At 34.1% G+C, this 26006-nt stretch overlaps 2 long non-coding RNA genes across 2 annotated transcripts; both read left to right on the top strand.

Moving 5' to 3' along the window:
- Positions 1-945: 945 nt before the first annotated feature.
- On the top strand, positions 946-4554 carry LOC149770857 (uncharacterized). Its single transcript, XR_016418451.1, has 2 exons — positions 946-1317; positions 3387-4554. It is a non-coding gene; the product is annotated as an uncharacterized LOC149770857 (long non-coding RNA).
- Positions 4555-19206: 14652 nt separating this feature from the next.
- Positions 19207-24638, top strand: LOC149770858 (uncharacterized). Its single transcript, XR_016418454.1, has 3 exons — positions 19207-19335; positions 23452-23542; positions 24317-24638. It is a non-coding gene; the product is annotated as an uncharacterized LOC149770858 (long non-coding RNA).
- Positions 24639-26006: the final 1368 nt, after the last annotated feature.

Below are 26006 nucleotides of genomic sequence, written 5' to 3' on the forward strand. Positions count from 1 at the left end.
ATGCAGTTGGGAATAAGAATTATGAAGTAGAAACATTCATATACAAGTTATCTTGACAATGAAATGATGTTCACAGTGATAAGACAGGGCATGGCATACAATAACTTTCTTTTATATGATATCAAGGTAGGTACTGTAATGAGTTGATAAAAACCCAGAGGATAATTTTGTTTTCCTTGTTACTGTAAGTATTTGTTCTTAGAGTCTGCTTCATTAGCTATAATATTGTTGACCCACAGAGCCGGATTTTACTGGATGCTTTTTGTGTTTTGCTTTTGATGGTTTTGTCAGCACCATTATAACCAAATACTTTTCCCAAGGACACACCAAAGTGGTTAGCCCAATGCTGGCTTGAGCAAACTGTCAAAGCTTGAATGTTAGGATTATGAGTCTGATTCCCTATGAAATGAGTCATCACAGGTTGCTTTACTAGGTGAAATTACATACATACATACACAAATACATACATACACACACAAATACATACATACGTACATACATACATTCTTATCCATCCATCCATCCATCCATCCATACATACATACATACATACACACATACACACACACACACACACATACATACATACATACACACACAAATACATCCATCCATCCATACATACATACAGACATACATACATACATACATGCATACATACATACATACATACATACATACATACATACAGTCTTTCCCATGCACAGTTACAACACATTTACATACTGATATAGACAGAATATGTGAATTTCTTGTACTTGGAATTGTTGTAAGACAGCATGTTCAAGTACAAAGTGTAGAAAGTATAAAATACAATGAAGTTATAATGTCCTGAACATCTAATTAGGTCAATTATATGTTTTTGCTTAATTGTACTAAAATGTTTTCAAAAATCTAATTCTGAAAAGTCTTCATCCAGGTGACCCTGCACAGCTACAGGGGAACAGCTGCAGAATCACATATCAACAGGTTTCTCTTTGTAGCAATTACAGTCAATTGGATTCCAACAAACTGACATTGATAATCTGAAATATGATAGCCTTCATGTCCTCCAATCCAGTAATTGGGTTTCTCATAAAAGGCAAACTGATATAATTTTGCCTGGTCATTTCTGAAACTCCATCCTTAGTGAAGTGACATAGGGGGTCCCTTCTATGATACAAGTCTGAGAGGGATCACACCAATAAACAGCAAAGCCAAATGGCACAGAAAGATAAGTGGGGGATGAAAGACAATCTTTTTGTTTTGAAAGATGTTTTGATGACAGAAAAGAAGATACTTCACATATCTGTAACAGCAGTCAGACAACATGCAAAGGTATGTTTTCAATGTAATGATATTTGACAATTGATTTAATATTTTCTTTTAATTTGATAGTTATATTTTCATTTGACTTTTTAATCTTATATAATTTAATTTCCATAAACAAAATTGACATCAAACTGGTTAATTCAAAACAAGTAAATTACTTTCTTTTAAAGATGGATGAATATTTTATATGAGATTTTCCAAGTCATATTTATTTTTTGTTTTCAAGCTATACAGTAGATGTGATTAGCTATATCAGTTATGTATGCAAAATGTATTGGCTTTAACTGAGCTGCATATTGTATTTAAGCTTTAGAATTGTCTTATAGATATCAGTAAATATTATTTCAAGGTATTTTATATACGAATTTGATGTATTGTGACTAGTACCACAATAATAACCCAAGCAGACCTTTAGTCTAAAAGACAATACCATCATTAGGCTGGGTAATAAGACTTGGAAGATATTCTCCATTTGGTCATTATGAAAGATACACGGCTGCAAGTCCGGTAATGTTAAATACTTCGACCATATATTTATTCATATTGGAAGCATTTGTGGAGAATTAACTAAAAAAAAACCTATAAAATATATGCTATGAATATTGGACACTGGTAGGAACAAAAGACACAATTTTATATATATTGGATAACTGATTATAAAAGTCCTTACTTCATAACGAGGTCCACAAACATAGACCACACTATAAGCAGGATGTGAGTTACCAAGGAACCTCCAAAAGTTGAGAAAAAAAATCCCTTTGATAGCAAGAAAACTGGTGGGGGGGGAGCGGCGTTAGAGAACTGTGCTGTTTATTGACTAATTCCTCATTTTACAATCATGTCGATATTAAATGTCTGTGAAATCTAACTCTTTATTTTACGAAGTATTTATTTTGCTTGGCTGCCTTGTCATCTTCGTGTTACATACACAATAACATTTATAAGTGTTCGATTGATCAAATGAAGTGAGTTCACCCGACATATGATCGGGGCTGCTAGATTTTAAGTTTGTAGAGTTTTCATGCCTTTTAACTTTTCTTTTATTCCACCTCCTTTATTTGATTCAAAAGACATACTTAATATGTTAATACAAAGGAGACCAGCTTTTAATTCAATGCAACAGTACAACAAATACTTCGGAAGTCAGTTATCAAAACACGGTCGGCACTTAATTAGGTTTTCAGAAGATGCTAGCAGACATAGCTGTTACGGTAGATTGACGCATTTTACGTTTAATTGCAAGAGGACACATTGCATTTATGATGATTACACTAAAAAGGAACTAAAAGATGGAACGAAAACACTAATTTCAATTGATAAAAATTTTATTTAATTTGTATTTATTTATTAAAGTACTGTCTCCACTCAGTGTGAGTGACATTTTCATTGATCAAAATTTCCTGTCGTTAATTGCAGTGTGCTAGGAATGTCGTAATGAAAGAAAATTTAAAATATTGTATGACCTATTTTTAAATTTGATAATTCATAGTGCTGATTAACATTTCTAGGTCCTATTTACCTTTTTCAACGATAAAGTGAGCACTACATCAAAGTTTCCATTACCAATTTTGATCGCGATTTTCTTCAAGTTCAACAAAGGGATCAATTTTTGGGGTATGTTCTGGTTTAAAAAGTGGGATCCATGCCTGATCCTACGTTATAAGTTATCAGGGCATGAGTTATCGAGGGAGCATTGTACTTTGTTAGCTTAATTCCAAATGCACACTTATTATTAAGCTTATATTTTTACTAATAAATGTTAATGATTATTCGGCATGATTCTGACTAACTTTATTAAATTCCATTGTACAATTCAATACAAATCAATAATGCCTAACATTTATCCCCATGATATGTATCTTTATGCCAATGTAAAGTTTACAGAGGTTTACTCATTCATGTAGTGGGTCTATGGGCCTTTTGTCTTTAGGACATTTGTGACAGAAAATTAAACATCTATATGCTTTAAAGTGTATGTTTCTCAAGATTATATCTTTAATTATTTCATCTTCACAGATTTTATGCAGTTGGTTTTTAGATTAAAAGTAACAAATTAATTTTATCTTTGATTGCAGGAAGGAAAAGGATCAGAAGGCACAGACCAAGAGTTAGCTCTTGTTGAATACACCCACAGATTTTTGTATCTGGCCATTTCTTCAGACGAAAACACTTTATATTTTGTAAAGAACCAATAGCAAAAATGCAAAATGAGAAATTGGCATACAGCAAAATGTCAATGAATCTTAATAGAAAAGGCAAACAGATTATAGATACAGCTTATCTAGCATGTAAATTGTTTGGACATGTCACCAAAGATACAATTTCAATGAAAAATATTAACAAGTGGCTGGAAACTAGAGAAAGAAATTATTTAAAATAAGTCTAACAATTGCGGCAGTCGCACAAAACTGCAAAACTGATATTAATCATATGACAAAGGTAAATTGCTGTACGATCTGTGTGATATATTTTCCTTTTGAGACCGGTTTGATTCTTTCAAGACATCACTGTTTTGAGCAAAATTTACAAACTTGTTCAATCTTTAATGCTAACATATGAAACTTATGGCACAATCTCTGTAGGAAGTATTTTGTACTATTTTGTGAAGACAGGATATGCACATTTGTTACTGTTTGCTTCTTTACAAAGATATGATTGCGCTATTATAACCATTAGGGCTGTTCCATTTAAACATACATGGTACCCAGGGAAGGCAGTTTTTTAAAAATATATGACAGGGCACTTTGATTTCAACGAGTTCATATTAAAATGATAAGAAATTTCTAAATGGCATCTATGGGTGAGTACCCTTCTTTAAAAGTGCCTTCCCTTTGTCCCATGGATGTTTTAATGGAACAGCCCTTATTATCTAGAACAATGTTCATTATTCAGTTTAAAGTGACACACTTGTTAGGTATCTATCTGTGCACAGATCATAGAAAGAAGGCTTAGCATGGTCTTCAGGATGACAAACTTGATATAGGGATGACATCTTTCTTTGTATCCAAATATTATTTCAAAATAAAATCTATAACTAGTCACATTTAACATCAGCACCTCTTGGTATAAGCAAATATCAAATGATATGTAAATGTATTCAGGAATCACCTTAAATTTAATTAGGTATATGGTATGTTTGGCAATATAGTGGTATTATCACCTTCATAGACACGTTTACAGGGAGCACACAAAATATCAAATATGTCTTGATTTGCATCATCACCTGAACATATTTTCCCAGTAGTCAAAACAACCATTTTAAGCTGAAAAAGCTGCTGTTGTAATTATTGTTTTGTTTATAAAATATACATTCTTATTGTATCTTTTCTGAAGGGTAAATCAATTGCACCTCAAAGTCGAATGAGAACTATGTCATTATTTTTGTCCATCTTGATTAATCTTATCAATAAAAGTGGACTTATTTTTGTGACCTCTTCATATGTGTATCATTGCTGTCATACACAATTCAGACACTGTGTATTGGCATTGCTATAAAAAATTTTAACTATTGAGTTTGTGTTCTTTGAAAGCTAAAAGGAACATCACTGAAAGTTTCCACTGAATAGTTCAGTGTAAATCTACCTTTTTAAGCTCTATCATTAATTAAGGAAAGTTTCAAAGTTCCTGCAATATTAACAGTATGCCTTTTTGACATGGACTCCCGTTTTGATTAAAAATGTGTCCAAAAATAATAATCATTGTGCTTTGATCTGGGATAGAAATTTTCCCCTTGGGATTACAGATCTGCATCAAACACTCAGCACAGCCTTGTGTACCACTTTAAATTCTGAGCCAAGGATGGAATGTTCATAGTCTACACAGAGGTATATGATGGATTCTATTATTACTACCATGGGCAGTGATGTGATGTGATGTGATGTGATTTTTGATTTTTAAAGTAGCTTTAACAATTTTTCAGTCATATCGCTACGATGTCTGCAATGTGGCAGTTTATAGTGATGTCTAGCACTGGGGCATCATGCCGCAGACATGTAGCATGATGTCCCACCCAGTCACATTATCCAGACACCAGGCCGACCAGTCCTAACACTAACCTCTTAATCCTGAACGCCAAGCGAGGCAGCTGTTAGTACCATTTTTTAAGTCTCTGGTATGACTCGGCTGAGGATCGAACCCACGACCTCCAGCATCCGAGGCGGATGCCCTAACCACTAGGCCAGCGGAGCGGTTACCATGGGCAGTCTCCACTTGGGAGGGTAGTACATTTGATAATCAGTAGAGTAATATAAGAATATAAAAAGCATTTACAACTAATATTAAACACAAAGTTCAAGTCATATAGGAATAACAACACATCATTTTTTTATATTCTGAAGGCAGTGTGAGGCATAGATCTAGTAATCTTACATCAGATATTTTAAACAACCAAATGAATGTTATACTGTTACCATGGAAATAGGGTAAAGTTGCTACTTGTGCTTTGGAATTAACGATGTAGTATTTTTACTACACCAGGTTTTGCAAATCAAATAAGTTAGTGTTACACTGTTAAATGGAAATAGGGTAATACAAATGAATGAACAATGTAGTATTATCTCTACATCAAGTTTTGGAGATAAACACAATCAGTTTTACAATGTCACCTAGAAATAAAGTAATCTTACTACACAAATTTGGTGATTGACAATGTAGCATGTTACTAAATCATATTTTGGAGATCAGAGACTCTGCTTTACAATGTCACATGGAAACAGGGTAATATTACTACATGGGTTTGGTGGAGAGCTATGTAGTATTGTTACTACATCAGGCTTTTGAGATCACAAAATCAGTGACTGGAAATAGGGTATTGTTACTACATGTGTTTGGGGGATAGCCATGTAGTATTGTTACTACATCAGACTTTGGAGATCACAAAATCAGTGCCTAGAAATAGAGTATTGTTACTACATGGGTTTGGTGGAGAGCCATGTAGTATTGTCACTACATCAGATTTTGAGGAAAACAAATCAATGCCTAGAAATAGGGTATTGTTACTACATGTGTTTGGTGTAGAGCCATGTAGTATTGTTACTACATCAGAATTTGAAGAAAACAAATCAATGCCTAGAAATAGGGTATTGTTACTACATGTGTTTGGGGGATAACCATGTAGTATTGTTACTACATCAGACTTTGGAGATCACAAAATCAGTGCCCTAGAAATAGGGTATTGTTACTACATGGGTTTGGTGGAGAGCCATGTAGTATTGTTACTACATCAGGCTTTGGAGATCACAAAATCAGTGGTGGGAAAATAGGGTATTGTTAATGCATATATTTGGGAATTAACTATGTAGTATTGTTACTAGTACGTTTACTAGTACAACATGATTCACTTTACAACTTCTTGTGCTTCTTCTTATCAAACTTGATATTGTGTGTACAAAGTTTAAACTTCCTTTAAAAAGGACAAGCAAGCAATTCCTTTTTTATTCTGACAGCCATTCTTTTTAAAACTACTTTTTTGTTATCTTCATTCTTTGTATTCTGTAATCATAATGCTTCATCCAGAGCATTAATCTCTTTGTTATCTATCCAGTAATTATTTTAATTAAAACTGACAGCTCAGGGTATCTCCGAATACTGATTTGTGGTTCCCTATGCACGTAGATGTATCCCTATAAATTTGGTCTTTAAATTTCCAGAATATAACAACCCACATTTATTTGTTTACTCTATATATTCAATAATATGTCAGTCCTTCAAAATAGGAAAACAAAAATGGATGTTGTGGGATGCTGTAATATTAATGTTATCCACTAGTATTCTTATCGCCAATATTTACATTGATAAAGGAAATAATATTAGGAGGGTGTACATGTGGAAAACGTTTCAATAATGGACACGACACTTGAAATATTGTGTTTGTATAGGAATATGAATCAAACGTAACATGCATTTCTAGTGCAAATCTAATATATATTTGTTCATGATTATAAACAAATAAAATATATATGTACATCGGATAAAATGAATTATACGAGAATAAAAAGCAGATATATACAACTATACCAAGATAAAATGTAAATACGATGATTTTTAAATTATGCATCACGTGCGCTTGACGTGGAGTGAACTGCCCCACGGCCATATTATTTGTCCTGTGTTGCGTGATCTCATTCCATAATGGATGAAATAGCCACGCAAACCCTTTTGATCAAAAAACGCTGGCTTTAACGACTGAATGCAGGAAATATTTATTGTCGGCCACCGAGGCATACTAATCTCAGGTAAAAAGAGCTTAGAAGGACGAGGCTGGGCTTTATTGTAATCTAGTAAAGTTTCATCTTAATTTCAAAAGAGCCTAATTCTAGGGTGCTCTATACAAGTACTTAAAGGTCCAGCTTTTTATTATAGCTCTATTGACTCTCAGTCATGGCCATAAATACTAATTTCAAATTATGGCAGCCATACTTTGTAATCCTATCGGTTCATCTTCATCTGACGGTTATTTAAGTAATGCTTCACTGACATGTGACTGCAAACGTTTGTAATATGTTTTGGACTTTCGTGGTCCGGTAACTTTTATTTAACAATTCAGTCGTCTCCGGTGGATATCATATAGTAGTAGTATTCCTACAAATATAATCCTACTTGGCACAAATTAGCTTATTCTCGTTTTTAAAAGAAGCGACAGCTAATGTATACCTTGCTTATATCGATGAAATGTTTGTTTACATACATACATACATACATACATACATACCTAATTACATACATGCATACATACATACATACATACATACATACATACATACATACATACATAAAAACATACATACATGCATACCTAATTACATACATGCATACATACATACATACATGCATACATACATAAAAACATACATACATGCATACCTAATTACATACATGCATATATGCATACATACATGCATACATACATACATACACGCCAGCACACATATACACACATATATATACATACATGCATACATATATGCATGCATACAGACTTACGTACATACATACATACATACATACATACATACATACATACATACATAAATACATAAACACGCATAAATTGTAACAATCTGACCTTTAAACATTATCGCTTAAAACACACACACTCTCAAACACACACATAAACACACACATGTAAACTTCTCAAACATTTAATTTCACTGTAATGGAAACAAAATGAATGCATCAACGACTGGATTAACATCATACCATGAGTTATTATTATACAAAAGAAATCCTGACTTAAACCGTATTAGCTGTCGTAAGACTATGCACATCATTTCTTTCCAGGTCATACAAATTGTACACTCTTTTGTCGTGGATCTCATTTGTTCATGTCGGATTCGTCTACCTACTTAATGGCTGTTTATATTTCGATACCAGAACAAATGAAAACAAGAGATCCTTGAGGCTAACAAATGTCTTACGCAGGAAATGAGTTTCGAGGAACGGAAGTTAAAACCATTTCATCCTATTATATTTCGGTTACTGAAAGTATATATGACAGTCTTCGGTGATGTAAAGATTTTTAATTTTGTGCTGAGGCGCACGTATTTGTTGTCAGCTTGGATACGTCTTCATTTTAATTTACTTATACACCATTAGAATTGATATATTGAAAACGCCATTGTACAATAAAAATCCGTTCCGTATGTGTAGTAGTGACAACATTTTAAGGCAAGTCTTCTTGTCAAAATCTCATACAGATCTTGCCTTCCATTTAGAGAAGAGAATACATAATAATATTCTCAAGATACAATTTTACATTGAGAAAGTACAGCAATATCAATATTTTCAGTATGTCTGATATGGTTGCTATACTGGACAACATGTAGGCACACTTTTAATTCAAGACCAACAAGACATCAAACGATGTAAAACACGCGTCTGTATGGCTTTCTGCTCAAGTTGAGACAGATAACATTATTTTTAAAAATGCTGCTATTCCGACAAAATTGGATATAAGACTGGCCCGTTTTGAATTAGGACCAGCTAGATATTATGAAAAGTATTTCAGTGAAAGCCCCACGCTAATGTGGAGATCCATGAAGGATCAGCAGTAATAGCAATAATACGATTATATTAGCTGCGGGATCCATATTGGATTTTAAATTGTTACCATCATAATTTAGCATCTATAGGACATCATAAGGCATTTTCCCCATTCTGATTTATGCATCCGCTGAAGGATAGCAATAACAATATTTTGAAGATAGCAAACGCTTGTTATCGCATTGAACATCACAAATGCATCACTATCATGTATAACTAATATAACTAATTGAAAAATATGTGTTAGGACTGGTTGGTCTGCATGAGAAGTCGTTTGGCGAAAACCCCATATTGGCCCCCTTTACGAAGTAGGTTGATATAACCAACACTCGACCATAACGATTTAAAGATTACAGTCCTGACCCTCCTTGATTTGTCTGCAGCACTTGACACAATAAATCATGACACATTTATGCACCGTCTCCAGCGTGTATTTGGCATTCACGATAAAGCCTTACTGTGGTTCAAGTCATACTTGGTCAACATGACACACATTGTGTCTGCAAATGGAATACACTCCATCCCAGTTAATATATGTTGTGATGTTCCACAGGGGTCTGTTCTTGGACCTGTTCTCTTCAATATATCCACACAGCCCCTCTCAAGTGTCATAGAGCATCTTCTAGTGTCTCACCAACTGTATGCTGACAACACATAAATATACAAACCTAGCCATCCAAGTGAAGTTGATTCTACGTTCCAAGTTGTAGAGAGGTTCATTTCTGATGTGAAATCATATATGACATGTAACAAGCTGTAGATGAAAGATGATACAATTGAGGCCATTCTGATCTCAACACTAATACTTTCTAAGTCACATCCTTTACCTCAAACAATAAATACCAGTAACACCAACATTAAATTTACACAGTCGGTAAGAAACATAAATGTCACTATATACAGTACTCTCTCGTTGCAAAAACATGTCATGAACATATGCAAGCATGCATATCTTGAGCTGATCCGCATCAGATCGATTCGCAAACGTCTTTCAGTAGATGCCAATAAAACACTTGTATATGCATTAGTACTTTCAAGACTGGACTATTGTAACTCAATTATATCCGGTTCATCTCATTACATACTTCAGATTCTTCAAAATGTTCAAAACACAGCTGCTTGGATCATTCTTAGAGTAACACGACCAGTGCACACCTCCCTTGCGATATGTACCCTACACTGGCTACCCATTCGATCCAGAAGCAAATACCAGATTTGCTCTCTCTACTCCAGTCCAACATACCTATCCGAACTGACATATGGACAACATTATATTGCATACCTTGGCGCAGCAACGTGGAATGAATTGCCCACTGAACGTAGGCACAATAATGCCTATCAAGAGTGCTCTAAAAACTCACTTATTTCTACTGCAAGAACAAATTTAAAGACCTAATACTGTTCCCTAACTTAAAATTTTTCAGCATTTTTATGTTTTTTAATTTCATGGTGTTTGCTTTTTGAAATAATATATGTTTTTTTCGGTTATAGGTGTCGTCAAATGGTGTAAAGCCTTTAGAGCTTCTAAATATTAGGCGCTATACAAAGTCATTGTTATTATTATTATTATTATTATTATCTAGCACGCCACTTGTGGCGACCATATAGGACGTCAGATCGACATCATTTGCATTTAGGACCAACCAATAAGTCTTTTGGTGAAACTCATGTTGATAATTTTTGTCCAAACAGGAAGACAACCTAAAACGAGATTTTCAAGATAGCTTCCATGACAGTTATATATGACCTTAAATTGATAAACGTCCTACAATGCATGAGACATAGTAATAGCATATGGACATTTAGCTTGGTACATAATCTAGTGTAGCTGTACCAGTATAACTTTCATAAGATAATGGAGAGAAAGTCATTAATAGCATCATATATGCTCACCGTCAAAATATGCGTATAATACAGAACCTTATATGCACTGGTTGTGTTGTGTATATATATGTAGCTAATCAAACTATGTTGTTTAGGATACTGGTAATACAGTAATATTAAGGTTAGTCCTTGAAGATGTACCCGTTATCAAGTGGCTACTCTCTTTATATTATATTTGGATGGGATAACAACGAATTGTTTTTCAAGTGTTTCTGTCATTTGTTTCAAGTTTATTTTATCTAGTTTGCTTGGTCTGATAACAATGCATCCATTCCTTTGCATTAAATGAAGAAAGGATGCATATAAAAGTTTATTGCCCATATGTTCCTGTATATAATAATATATTTGATCACCTTATGACTGAATACAAATTACTGATTTGCAGGCATGATGACTAGGGTCAAAATCAGACTTGAGCATATATTTTTCTCTTAAGGCAGAGTTTGATTCCAGAACCTATTTTAAGCTGGATTGGGACTGATACAAATATGTATTATCTGTGTTACACAAGCTCTCTTACATTAAAAAAAACAAATATATTTGACAACAAAAACTGTGGATCAATAACCAAAATCGTTCGCCGGAAAAACCTGGGATTAGTCCATCAATTACAATAACAGCCAGAATTGTTATTCATTCTGCAAAAAATGCATCAGTTTGTTTGAAAACATTTCTTACTAGGAAAACTTTTTGATCAATATCGGGAAAATCACAATTACCTAGGGATCGAACCCAAATATATTTAACACTGCGAAACCTGAACCAGTCGAAAGATCACCATAGGCAAGCTAAGGATCAGTACCACATGTTAATGTCTTACAGTACATGCCGTGGAGCCCCGAGTGGCCGAGTGGTCTAAAGCGCTCTCCGTTACGGATAACTGCCATCTCTCTTCTGTCTGCGTGCGTTCGAGTCTCGGATTCAGCCAATGTGGGTATGTAAGAAAGCTTGCCAGTAGCTTCTCGTTGGTCGATGGTTCTATCCGGGTTTCCCAGGTTTCTTCCTGCATCATTAATAATGGCCGCCATGTATAGCCTTCGTGTGCTGAAAAATGGCGTTAAAACCTACAACAACGACAACACCACAACATGCCCGAAGAAAAATTGTCACTGGCAAACGTGGGATCAGTTCCAAAAATAATATTTAGGAAACCTTGCAATCGATTACAAGTGCCCAAATGCATCATTGTAAACAAGCGCTAGATTAATCAGAAATTTTTAGTAGATTGCAAAGCTATCACATGTACATGACAATCTCTTACAGCAAAACGTTAGATTGATTCCAAATATACGATTGCTAAAACTACATCTACCAAAACGTGATTGCAAACAACCAACATTGCTATCACAAAACCTCCAATGCTGAGGCTAATGTCGATTGAATACACGTGACGTTTTCTGAAAAATAACTGTTCAAAGGAGGAGTTAGGCGTTTTTTCCTCAGATAAAATAGTGTTCGTTAAGAATAGTCGCATTCCATTTTGCTTGACATCGGGTGAATTACTGCGGTCATTCTAGTTGGAATTTATTGAAGGAAATAAAGGCATTGATCTATGTTCTCGTTCATCTTGTCAATATAAAACATAAGGAACAATTGACTAGTTCCAGTTCACTGTTGACGCTTCTTTGATGTGTCAGCCTCATATTACAAGTCTCAACAATAGAAGCAAAAGCCTTAAATTTAAATCTTAATCTCCACATTCCTCACGCATGACCTCTCAGTGTGACACTGACGAATATGTTTCATATTTAATGTAAATTTTCTCATTTATCTAAGAGTATTCAATATATTCATTGTTTATTCTAAAAGAGTTTCGTGGCATTTGAACCTCCAGACCCACACACATTGTGGGTACATGCGATCTAATGTTTGTCGATGACCTTGAAGATAACCTCCAAGTCACAAATTCTGCATATGTATACTGACTATATCGACCAAGAGCTTCGCTTGATACCGTTTGATGTAAATAAACAACTATATTTAAGCACGGCAGCAGCGTTTACTACTCTGATCATAATGTTAGATAGGGGTCACCGCCTGTTACAATAATTCATATTGATATATTTAGATTGTCCTATCAAAATATACTAATGTCACATATTATTAAAATAGTCAGCTAAATAATTAATTTAATTATCACAAACCAATCGACTCTTTAAATTCGGTCCAATATCGGGAAATGAAAAGACTTCATTTGGACAATTTTTTTTTAAAAATCATTAAAGCTCATCCATGAAATGAATCAAATTTATCAAAGGCTTGTAATAAGAAACATAGACAACAAAATTAATTTGCAATATGTTTCTGGCATATTTGAACTTACATAAGGAAATATAAATTGGTGCTAATTTAGACACCACAAGCTATATGAGCGCTTCAAAACTAATGTCGACACTGATACTGGTGGCACTTTCTGATGACATTCTGCCAATAGTCATGGTATGTCATTGCATGACCTTTAATGTAAAGTTTATGTACAACCATTCTCTTCAAAAGCTAATATGATTGAAGTACGTACTTATTATCACAGCATGGACAGATGTACACATTCTTCTGAATTTGTTGAGAAACAACATAAATCCTGAACAAACCCACGTTTAATGTTATATGACTTACACAGGGATAAAAACAAACATACTCAAATATGTTTTATCCATTGTATCATCACTCTGGTGCTCTTTATCAATCTGTGTGGAGTGCTTATGTTTACGTTCATGCATTACTGGGGCCCCAAATGCTACAGTATGCAACGGCAATCGAGTTTGCAAGTCGGGATATCTCATTTATGACCAAGTGGGTTTGACTCTCAGACTCAGGCAAAGTTGGTATGTGTGAAATCGTGCCTGTAGCTTACTACGGGTGAATGATTTTTCCTCCACAATATGTACTAGATTGCATGTATTGCTGCTCATGTTGAATCGGGTCACAAAACGTGCACACTCAAAACTTAGTTTAGTGTGTTGTCTTCCTAATGAATTTGCGACTAATTTACATTTTAATGCTATACTTGAAATGCTTTGGATGTATTAGTTCCTTGCTGGTGTCATATATATATATATATATATATATATATATATATATATATATATATATATATATATATATATATATATATATATATATATATATATATATATATATGTATGTATGTATGTATGCATGTATGTATGTATGTATGTATGTATGTATATGTGTGTGTGTTATATGACTCTGATGAAGAAACCAACACTAAAACATAGCGATTTAAATAACCACCGCCCAGTTTATAATCACCCATTCATATCAAAAATCTTAGAAATGGTTGTTCTATCCCAGCTTGTACATCATCTAAATTCAAACAGTGTTTAAAGCAATGTACAATCTGCATATCGCCCTTGCCACATTACTGAAAATACTATTCTAGAAGTAGTTAATGACATTCTCTCTGCGTTGGATAGCGGAAAGATTACAGGCCTCACCCTCCTTGATTTATCTGCAGCATTTGACACAATATACCAATCTACATTACTTCACCGTCTCCAGCATGTATTTGAAATTAATGATACAGTCTTACTGTGGTTCAAGTCCTACTTGGTCAGCATGATATAAATTGTATCTGCAAATGGAATACACTCCATCCCAGTTGATCTTTGTTGTGATGTTCAACAGGGGTCTGTTCTTGGACCTGTTATATTCATTATGTACACTCAGTCGCTCTCAAGTGTCATAGATCATCATCCAGTGTCTCACCAATTATACGCTGATAACACCCAAATATACAAATCTAGCCAACCAACTGAAGTTGATGCTACATTCCAAGGTGTAGAGAGGTGCATTTCTGAAATGAAATCATGGATGACATGTAACAAGCTGCAGATGAATAAAATAATGATACAACTAAGGCCATTCTGATCACAACACAAAGACTTTTTCATTCATATCCTTTCCCTCAAACAATAAATATCAGCAACACCAACATTAAATTCACACAATCAGCACGATAGCTAGGTGTTTCTCTGGACAGTACTCTCACATTGCACCAACATATCATGAACATATACAAGGCTGCATATCTTGAACTGAGACGCACCAGATCAGTTATCAAATACTTTTCAGTTGATGCCACTAAAACACTTGTGTGCTCATTAATACTTTGAAGACTGGACTATTGCAACTCATTTATGTCTGGTTCATCTCAATATCTGCTCCAAAAAACACAACTGCTCGGTGCATACTTAGAGTACCATGATCAGAGCACATCTCCCCACTGCTCTGTACCATACACTGGCTATCCATTCGATCCAATATCAAACACACAATTTATTCGCTGTGCTACGTTTCACTCTCGGACTCGAGTCCATCATACCTATCCGACCTAATCCATGTATACAAACCATCAAGATACTTACGATCCTCTTCTGACAATCGTATACTTATTATTCCCACTATAGAAACAAAGTCATATTGACAGCGTTAGTATATGTTTGCATACCAGGGCCCAGCAACATGGAACGAATTGCCCACTGAACTTCGACACAGAGACACAGTGATCACATTCAAGAGGGCTCTCAAAATTCACTTATTTTGACTGCAAGAACAAAGTTAAAAATTCTTAACATGTTTTTTAATGTGTTCTAATTTCATGGTGTTTGTTTTTGAAATCGTATCATTATATGTTTTTTGTCTTATAGGTGTTGTCTAATATTGTAAAGCGCTTAGAGCTTCTAAAGATTAGGGGCAATACAAAGTCTTTATTATTATTATTATTATTATTATATATAAATATATATATATATATATATATATATATATATATATATATATATATATATATATATATATATATATATATAATAATAATAATAATAATAATAATATAATATAATGTATTTAGCCCTAAAGATGGATCGTTAACTTATAATGTATCAGGTTCCAATCATTTCTTTGAGCATCCCATACAACATTCATAATCAATGCTGTAAAAACTATGGAATTTAACATTTTGACAAATGTGTCATACAGCTATAATTAACATGTGATACTGGAAGACAAAGTATATCACTATTATAGCTATAAATGTACAGAAGGAAGAGTAAAATTCATTAAACATACACATTGGGAGCAATAGTTTGAACTTGCTGACACATTTCAGATGATATGAATATACACACCATTTACTATCATAAAAGTAACTTTTGAAATCATTGCATATTTGAAAGGTTAATGTCAAATGTGTTGAATTTCTTCAAATGATAGTTGTGCTTAATACTAGGTATTATTCTTACACTGCTAAAAACATGAAATTAACCGGTATCATCACGGTTGAAATCTTACAGCAAATACATTATGTGATTACAAGATATAATACAAATTATTGGTCCACTCTATTTGCTATTATTTTGTATCCAGTGCTACCTGCGATCAACACGATTAGCATTGATAGTCTTAGCTACATGTACAGATGCTTTTTAATCTGGTTTTGAGTTTATAAACCCGTTATTGTAAGTAATGAAAATCAGTAATATTCTCTTTTTTTTACAAAGGTTAATCAATGACAAATCAAATTTGAATTGAGAAATATATTGTTAATTTTGACATCGTCTAAAAGGTGTACACAAGCAAAGAGTGCCGATGCATTACATATAAGGTGTCAGTGTATACCCACCATTTTATACTATATGTGAAGCACATGAAAGTGTTGTAATCACAATACATCATTTTGACTTCAAACCACATATTCCGTTCCACGCCTTTTTGATTTTATGGAACTGTAAGAAGATTTTCTATACGGGAACTGATTCTAAATCAGGTGCTACATACTAACTTACGTCACGAGAAATGTTTGCTAATTGCATGGTAATAGAGTCGATATGATTACACGGAGAATGGTTTTAAATCGCACGATACAGGCAACATATTTATTATGCAGGGAGCTACATCATTCAATACGTTTGACTTATATATACGCTATTACCGCAGTCGTGAATGGTGACGTCTACCCTTGTGGTGGTTGTGGTCGTGTTTTCAACATAACTTATTGTAGATTTATATGACCAGGGGTAGCTATGCCCATCGTTTGTCGATGAACTCAGAGTAGTCTGGTTATCCATGTAGTCAATATGAGATACGAGTTTGGCAATTAGTCCTCAAGATGTGCATCCGCCCTGACATTCTGCAAAGTCTAATAATGCTAAATTTAGCCTTATTGTATTTGAATTAAGCTTCCCTAGCATCCATACTTCAATGCTATCTCTTCATGTCAAGACATGTACAGCTTTTATTTGTTATGGAGGCAGACATAATGCTTAAGATTTATAATACATTGTCCATTTAATTTCGCCTTCACCAAACACATTAACACACCCACATCCATTCTTACCATACAAGACAAAATAACAACGTACCCATATATTTAAGATGCTGCGGGTTGTCCAAATGTACAATGTAGAATTAAAAGTTTCATTAAAAAATTGCGCTGCACTTAAACAATAAAATAAACACCGCTTAAGAAATGCAGGTTTTCATAAATCTCTGCTGACGTATAGTTCTACATAAATGACTGATCTAATATTGTCTAGCTTTGCGTCGTACACAATACTTCGACGGATTTCTTATTAACCATCCCAGGAATAAACATGCCTATAGAACGTTTGAAAGAAAAACGTGAAATCGATTTTGAAATTATCTAAATCTGGATTCACATGCGTACTATGCATAAGTATGTGGTTCCAAATTTTACTTATTCTATGAAAAATGGGTCTACCGTTCGTTCATGAGTTTCTGTCACTCTTGACAACACGATCTTCTTTAATATCTGGAATTCAAAATTTTGATTCTTCGTAACTACCAGATTTTTCCATCTTTGCTTATCATGTCTTGAAGAAATTTCAGGAACAGTAGGATCCTGATTGATGGTGAAACATTTCCAATCACATCTGAATTTTGGCAACGGTCTACTAACAAATGTGAATAAGTTAATATCAACAATACCGCCAATACATGTTAATTGGATAGTTGATGAAGGAAACTCTCATTTGATTTTCATAAGCGATGTACAAGATAGTCTAATTGTAGAACAGTATTATCATTGACATCACACTGCAAATTTGTGACGTCAAAACTAGTATTCAAGAACTGAATGTTCATGCATAATTAGTAACTGAATTCATCACATCGTACTTTGAGCATAAATACGTTTGTTTCCTTAATAATTGGCAAAGGCTTTACCAGTTGGAATACATAATCACATATATGTTCGTAGTTGTAGAGATTTAACGTACATTTTCAATAACTTAATGCGCTGTCACCTAGATTTGTTTGGTTATTTTAAGATTTCTGATTTATCATAAAAAATGGATGCTTCAAAAGCATATAGAAATGTCTATCAATTATGCCATGAACCTCAAAAGTTTATATGGATCTTAAATTTAAAACACTGCTAAAAGTATAATTTCTGTGAACATTTATTTTAACCTCATAATAACTATTACATTAAGGACATTTCATTAATACTTCATGTGGATTTCTCAAAGCAGTTGCTGTTCGCAGATATTGACTAAACATGTTGAAGGTAGTTCTGCATTTATTTAATTTGCTGGTTTTATGTCAGGATAACGCAAATAAATAAGTGCTCTAGTCTACACGCCTCAAATCCAGTTAAAATAAAATAAACATATTTTGATGATAATGGTTTTCCTATCAGGTCCTGTGAAGTTCAAGCAATAACTTGATGCACTTTCTTTGCCAAATTAAATTAATGTTAGCAAGCGCATCTTTTACAAGAGGTACTTGAGGGTCAACATTTACAAATTTAAACCAAAAGACATAACACAATTACTATTTTTCCAAGGAGAGAATATAGGTCGCATCACTGTTTGGGAGCGTCAGGTGCATGTTTTCCTACATTCAAATGTCACTTAATTATTATAACGTACCTGTATTGGCTCACGTGACATCTGGATGACAAGGTCGCACCACTACTCGTATAAATAGTGAGGATGTGATCCGCCGGATAGTTTGAAAGCAGGCGAGGGGAAAGCGAAAAACATCAGTGTCTAATGATGAAGGATCTCACAGTTTTGCTGCTACTTTTGGTCGTGTGTGCTGTCACCTTATCAGCCGGTATTTATTTCTTGCCTCCTTTCCCTTTGTTTCTTTTTGCCTCGTTCTGCCTTTACTTTTCGTCTCACCTTTTGCATTTTTTGTTATTTTTGTACTATCTACATATGTCTAAAAGTGTGTTAGCGAATGCATAGAGAAGCTATGGGAATTAAAACACACTCTGAGTTTTCATTTTTCAACTAATTGTTGTATTTATTGACGGCAAATCTATATATCTCCAGTTAAAGAACATAAAAAGAGTGTCATTGCAAATGTTGCAATTATTAAGATGAATAAGAAGAAGGAACAAACTACTATATCAATCCAAACTAAATTCGTAAAATTTAAAGCCGTTTACAATATTAAATACTTGAGAGTAGCCCTTAGCAGCGTTTGAGTGAGCTATGGTTAAAATATGTTAAGTGGAGAGATAATTTGTATTTCAAAACGTTAACCAGTAATACATTTTTTTTATACGTACGATCGCATTGCATTGTTCTAATGGTTATCCAATGTATAAATGCGCCCAGATGATTAATATAATAACTATAACACGCTTAACCTGTGAAGCTTTAGCTAGTAAACAAAACTGGACACTTGTATAACTTGATAACTGTTTGGAAAGCTAAGTCGCTGGTTTTAGTGCTGTTTAATTTAAAACTCTGACCTGAATATATGTAAAATGATTATATAGTTCAAGAGTGTCTCCTTATACGCCATGGTTTAAAATAAACCAATGATGTTTGAACTGCCGACGTGAATATAACATTTAGAACGCAGTTATTCAGGGCCGACAAGAACGGGGGAGGTGCAAACCGGGATATACCCCAGGGACTCGGGCCCGTAAGAGGGCCCGGGCCAAACAACGCTTACAAAATAATAATGTTTGTTTAAACAAGAACTAGGAGAGACCCTGGTATTATTTACCCCAGGGTCCGTGATCGCCCTCTGCTTTCCTGTTGTTATTACTACCAGATAGTTTTGTCACGACCTTAGAAAGTCATTTATAATTTACCTTGTTGGTGAGTCTTCTCAAAACTTAGTATATACATATATTGTACGAAACCTCGTTTAACCAATTCATTTAACTGTGATAAATTCCTGGACATTTCAAATTTAGTCTAATTGTTTGCGATGGAAAGAAAATTTAAAACATATTATTACTAAATATCGTCGTCATTAAAACATACACACGATGCCATCGATTACACATAGACTGCCACAAACACTGAAGCAAGAGCAACTTATAAGAGGTTAAGAACAAAGAACATGGACCAATTAATTTTAAGTTTATGATAGCTTTGAACTTTCACATCACTAACAACAGCAAAGAAGTACCCCTCTCAAACAGACAATATCCATGAAAATAATCTAGATGGTGATATATACTAGTATTTTAAAACGCCTATTTCACTTGCATGTCGTAATATCTAACAGATTTAATATGGCCTCGTGTGACCTCTAATGTAGCAAAGACCTTCGTGTAAAAGGCTACTGTATCGAAAATATGATTCGAGTCTTCCGTTACTGACACAGGATCGGCCGATATATGCACGCCCATAATTATAACGATTAATTCAAATACTTGTGACACGTTTTATGAAATACGAACTGAAAAGGCAGCATTATATTTGAAACAGAACACATTTCTTTTTTATAATCTGCATATGAACGGCATGTTTATGTCTTTTTCTTTTTTCTCTCCTTCTCTGTGTGTGTATGTGTGTGTGTGTGTGTGCCTGTGTGTGTAAACTAAACACTGGAAATAACAATATAATACTTTCCCGATGTTTTATATAACATTATACTTTGAGGATAACATAATTCGAATAACTGTGGAATCAGTATATATATATATATCTCAGTCTCTACTGCATTTGCGTGTGTGTGTCTGGGTATGTATTTATGTGTGCATATAGTATGTATGTATAAATATGTAGTGAGAGGAAGTCATGCTATTGAAAGATAAGATACTGTTGTTGAAATTCATTACCTGCAATAAAGATGGCAGTAAAACAAGACGGGTTGTCAAATATGTTCTCAAAATTAAGAACGTCGAATACCTGGATGCCCGATATAAGGCGTGGCGAAACATAATTTAAAAATTAGTCATTACCAAACAAATTTTAAGAAGTCGAAATGAGATGATTAAAAAACGGTAAGCTATCATGGCAGGAAAAAATAAGCGTTAAACATTAACACGTGAAATTATAAAAATAGCGTAACTATATGCAATAATAATAATAACAGTTCTTAGTATTATTATTATTATTATTACTATTACTGAACGCATAACAGAATCACCAGAACCAGAACACAACATCGCCAAAAATTACTACTACTACTACTACTACTAATAATAATAATAATAATAATAATAATAATAATTCTAATAATGATAATAATAATAACAAATTGTGCGTTGTGTAGATTTAAATATCGAATTGATGATGGGTATTTATTCAGCGTTTTATTGTATTGAACGGTTCTAACTAATGCAAGAATGTATTTTCAAATAATAAAGTCAATATCTAGATTTTATTGTGATTACTGCTTTGTATGATTCATATACACATAAAATATAGTGCAGACAGGAATATAAATATACTGTATTGTTATGGACAATACTTTGCACAAAAAGGTTCATTGAACACTGTGGGTCGGATTCATCCAATAAATTGAAGGTATGATGAGGAATGAGAACAACATTCTGTCTTGAATAATGAGGAATCTCGCCTTTTCGCTGCTATTCGTGTTCGTGTGAGCTGTCACCTTATCCTCTAGTATTTATCTATTGGCTCTTTTCCTCTTTACTCTTTCTCCCATCATTCTGCCTCTCATTTTCTTTTCTTTCGTCAGTTTAAAATTGTATAGTATATACATATCTTTGTAAATATGTGTGAAAATATATATTCAGTCGTAAGTTCAGGAGAGATTCCATAGGATTTAAGCCACACTATGTTTTAATTGGTCAGCTAATTACCCGATGTAATGGAGGACGCCCCCCCCCCATATATATATATATATATATATATATATATATATATATATATATATATATATATATATATATATATATATATATATATATATATATATATATATATATATATATATATATTGCAATTATTAGGATATAAAGGAAGAAGCAAAATAAAATGAATTAAGCTAAATCATAGGGGATAACATTTATCACCGCTTTATTGAATCTGTCCTATACATTGGACTTTACAAAGTAATAAAGCATTGACAGTGATAATTAAGCCACCCCCAAGTGAGCTGAGGTTAAACGAGGTTATGTGGAAAGAGAGAAAATGCCTAACCCAATACTTTTTCAAATCCTACTTGGTTTTTTTTCAAATCCTACTCACTAGTGTCAGTACATTGTATAATCCTAAGTGTTATCCAATGTATAGTGAAACTCAGTCTGAGTAATGGAACGTGTATGTATAGCTTTCTGTTTTAAACTTTAGCTTACACACAACTTTTGACGTACGGAAGTTTATAAATGACTGTTCTGCCCCGTTGCGCGATGTTGCGTTGCTTATCATTTTTGGAACGATGAGAAATAAAAATGGATATTTCTTCCAGATAATGAATGTGGCACAGCAAGGTAATTGCAATATTTTGGGGAAAAAAATCATTAGAGAGAAATTTATAACAAATGCCATTTAATCCAAGTTTTATATTTTAATTCACGATGTTCTAAAATCGATTTTAACGAGGTGTATTTTTCTGCTCAATTCCACTGCTTGGACAAACTAGATGGCATAAAATTTTATTTTTATTTTTATATTGATCACAAATTACTTTTGAGATCATATTGGAAACTTTAGTTGTCACTCCATTCACTTGATATCTTGTCCTAGATATCGTATTCTACGGATATGGATATTCGAAGTAGGATCACAAATTACAACTGCCATAACTAGTGTCATATAATTATTTGCATTACATATTATTTCTTCCTGGTATAATCAAGCATTCGCGTGTAGTATCCACGGATAGCACATATTCCGTGTTGTGTGTGTGTGTTTGTGTGCGTGTGTGTGTATATATGTATGCGCGCGCGCGTGTGTGCGTGTGTGTGTGTGTGTGTGTAGATATTAATTTAGCAAGATCGTGTATATTCTCCAGAAATTGGCAAACGTTCAAGCGACACAGATGATGCGGCTCTCCTGGAAGCTCTTGGATATGCCTTGAGGAGCCAGAAAAAAGACGTCAATGAGTAAGTTTGCGTAAATATTAACTTTTCTTCTGGTAGAGTAGTTGATATTTATGTCCAAGAATGTCAAGTGGAAAAGATACATTCTGAATAATTATTCTTTGCTTTCAATTTGTATCATATTTGTATGCATATGTTATGCTTTCTGTTTTTCTTATTCAAAATGACTTTTATGTACATCTTCAGTGTTTTATAGAAATATAGACACTTATAATGAAAGAAAGTAGGAAGAATGAAGCTAAGTAATATTTAAGGTGGTAAATATAAAGATCGATAGAAGGAGAGAACGTTACTGAGATAATCTGAAACACTAATTTGTATGCCTGTGAAATAATCATATATTTTTTATTTACGTATTGAATAAGTTATTTATTTGCTCTTGATCTTTATTACAAACCTTGATTGACTGCATTATCTAGATGTATGAATGGAAGCTATGTACAAATCATACGTTCCCACACGCACACATACCATGATGAATACAACGAATGAGGACATAGGTTATTTTGGTTGGTTGGTATGATTTATGACTACCTACATACAGACAGACATACAAACATATTTAGGGGAAAAACGATATAAAACGATAATGAAACAAAAATGTCCCTACTGGTTTGTCTAATCGCTAGAAACATACATACATACATACATACATACATGCATGCATGCATGCATGCATGCATACATACATACATACATACATATGCATGCATTTTTAAACAGACATATATAACAATTATATCAAATTGGATAAATATTGTTTCTTCTTTTTCACAGCCGTCCGGAGGACAGAGTCATCCTAAATCCGTATCAGTTTTGGTGGAATCGCGGGAAAAAATGAATTGTCAGTTATATTTAACCAGTTTATCTGACATTGGACACGCAAAGATAATTAGATCCTGTTCTTGTAGAATTATTTCGACTTGCATCATAACATTTCGTTGTAATAATGAAATCATTATGGTGTTTTACTTATATTATCAACCCACAAAATTACTAACAGCTTCTCAATATCTTAGAAGCTCATTATGGGCTCTTAAATGAAACAGATTTCACATTTGTACACCAGTAGTATATGTAATCATAATAAAAGGATCAAAGTAGTAAAGGGGGACACTTTACGTACAATGGGAATTAGCATTAAAAACACCCTTGGGACACTTTACGTACAATGGAAATTTAACATGGAGAAAAATCGTGGGACACTTTACGTACAAGGGGAATTAACATGGGAATAAATCGTGGGACACTCTACGTACAAGGGGAATTAACATGGGAATAAATCGTGGGATACTATACGTACAAGGGGAATTTAACATGGGATTTTTTTTTTTAAAAAGTTTTTTTAAAATTTAAATTTAAATTTAAATTTAAAAAAGGGGTAGGCAATTCAAAGACTATCTCTTTTCGAGAAATATGGCTGGCCCTGAAAAGGGCCTTTGGGTTTATGTTAATATGCCCTTAACATAGAGGGCATTTGCGACATCTTCTTTTCCTCAAACTTCGTCTTACAGCAGGGCCATACATCAGAGTCCTCTTGAGGCAACCTTGTCTCTCTATATAGACTCTTCTTATCCACAGGCTGCTGTTGGTCCTGTAGACAACGGTCCACTTGGATCGGACATACATGAGCATGTCCGTCCTGAACATCATTGTTGACACAAGGGTTGAAGATTCAACGTCGGTCCACATGTTGAGGCTCCGAGAATAGGTGAATCAATGCAGTGAACGGCGCTTATTTATAGGGACAGAAAGGATTGAAACGGATTGAGTTCATTCACCAATCCAAACACGCGTTACAGAATTCAGTCAGCCCGCATCCAATCCGAAGAGAGCAGTCTGTGACGTCACGTAGTCAATATAGATTCGCTAGCGCTTGTGTGCAGTCAATCTATGCGATAGTGATTCAACATGACGGAAACTCAGAAAACGATCCAGTGGGGTGCACCAGCAGGGGAGACCGCCCAAGGGAACCCGGACTTACTTTCAGAAGAGGTGAATTGGGATTTTGTGGATTTTCTCTCCTCGCAAGAATTTGTTCCGGAACCTTCGTTACCTTCTTCATTACCGCAAGTGGAGAATTTTAGACAGAGACAGAAAGAAGAATTGGAGAAATTTATACAACGACAAAAGGAAGCGGAACAGGCTTTTCTCCTACAGCAACAGCAGCAAGAAGAAGAGGTAAGAAAAAAACAACAGCAAGAAGAAGTAGCAGCAAAGAAACAAGAGGGTGAAAATCAAACGGTCACGGTACTGTTGGACATTTTAGCGGAGTTAAGAAGTCTGAAACAAATGTATCAGACTTCTTTATCACGACCGAAGAGAATACGACCTTCCCGAGCCAAACATGTCAACCCTGTGACTAAGCCTACCGTACCACCCTTAGTGATTTCAACCCAATCATTATCATCATTACGCAGTCCAGAAGTAGGCCTTGGCCGTGGCAAAGGCTTAAGGCAGTTAAAAT

This window comes from Sinohyriopsis cumingii, unplaced genomic scaffold, assembly GCF_028554795.1.
Source record: "Sinohyriopsis cumingii isolate HCF-2022 unplaced genomic scaffold, ASM2855479v2 utg002241l, whole genome shotgun sequence".
Classification (NCBI taxonomy): domain Eukaryota; kingdom Metazoa; phylum Mollusca; class Bivalvia; order Unionida; family Unionidae; genus Sinohyriopsis; species Sinohyriopsis cumingii.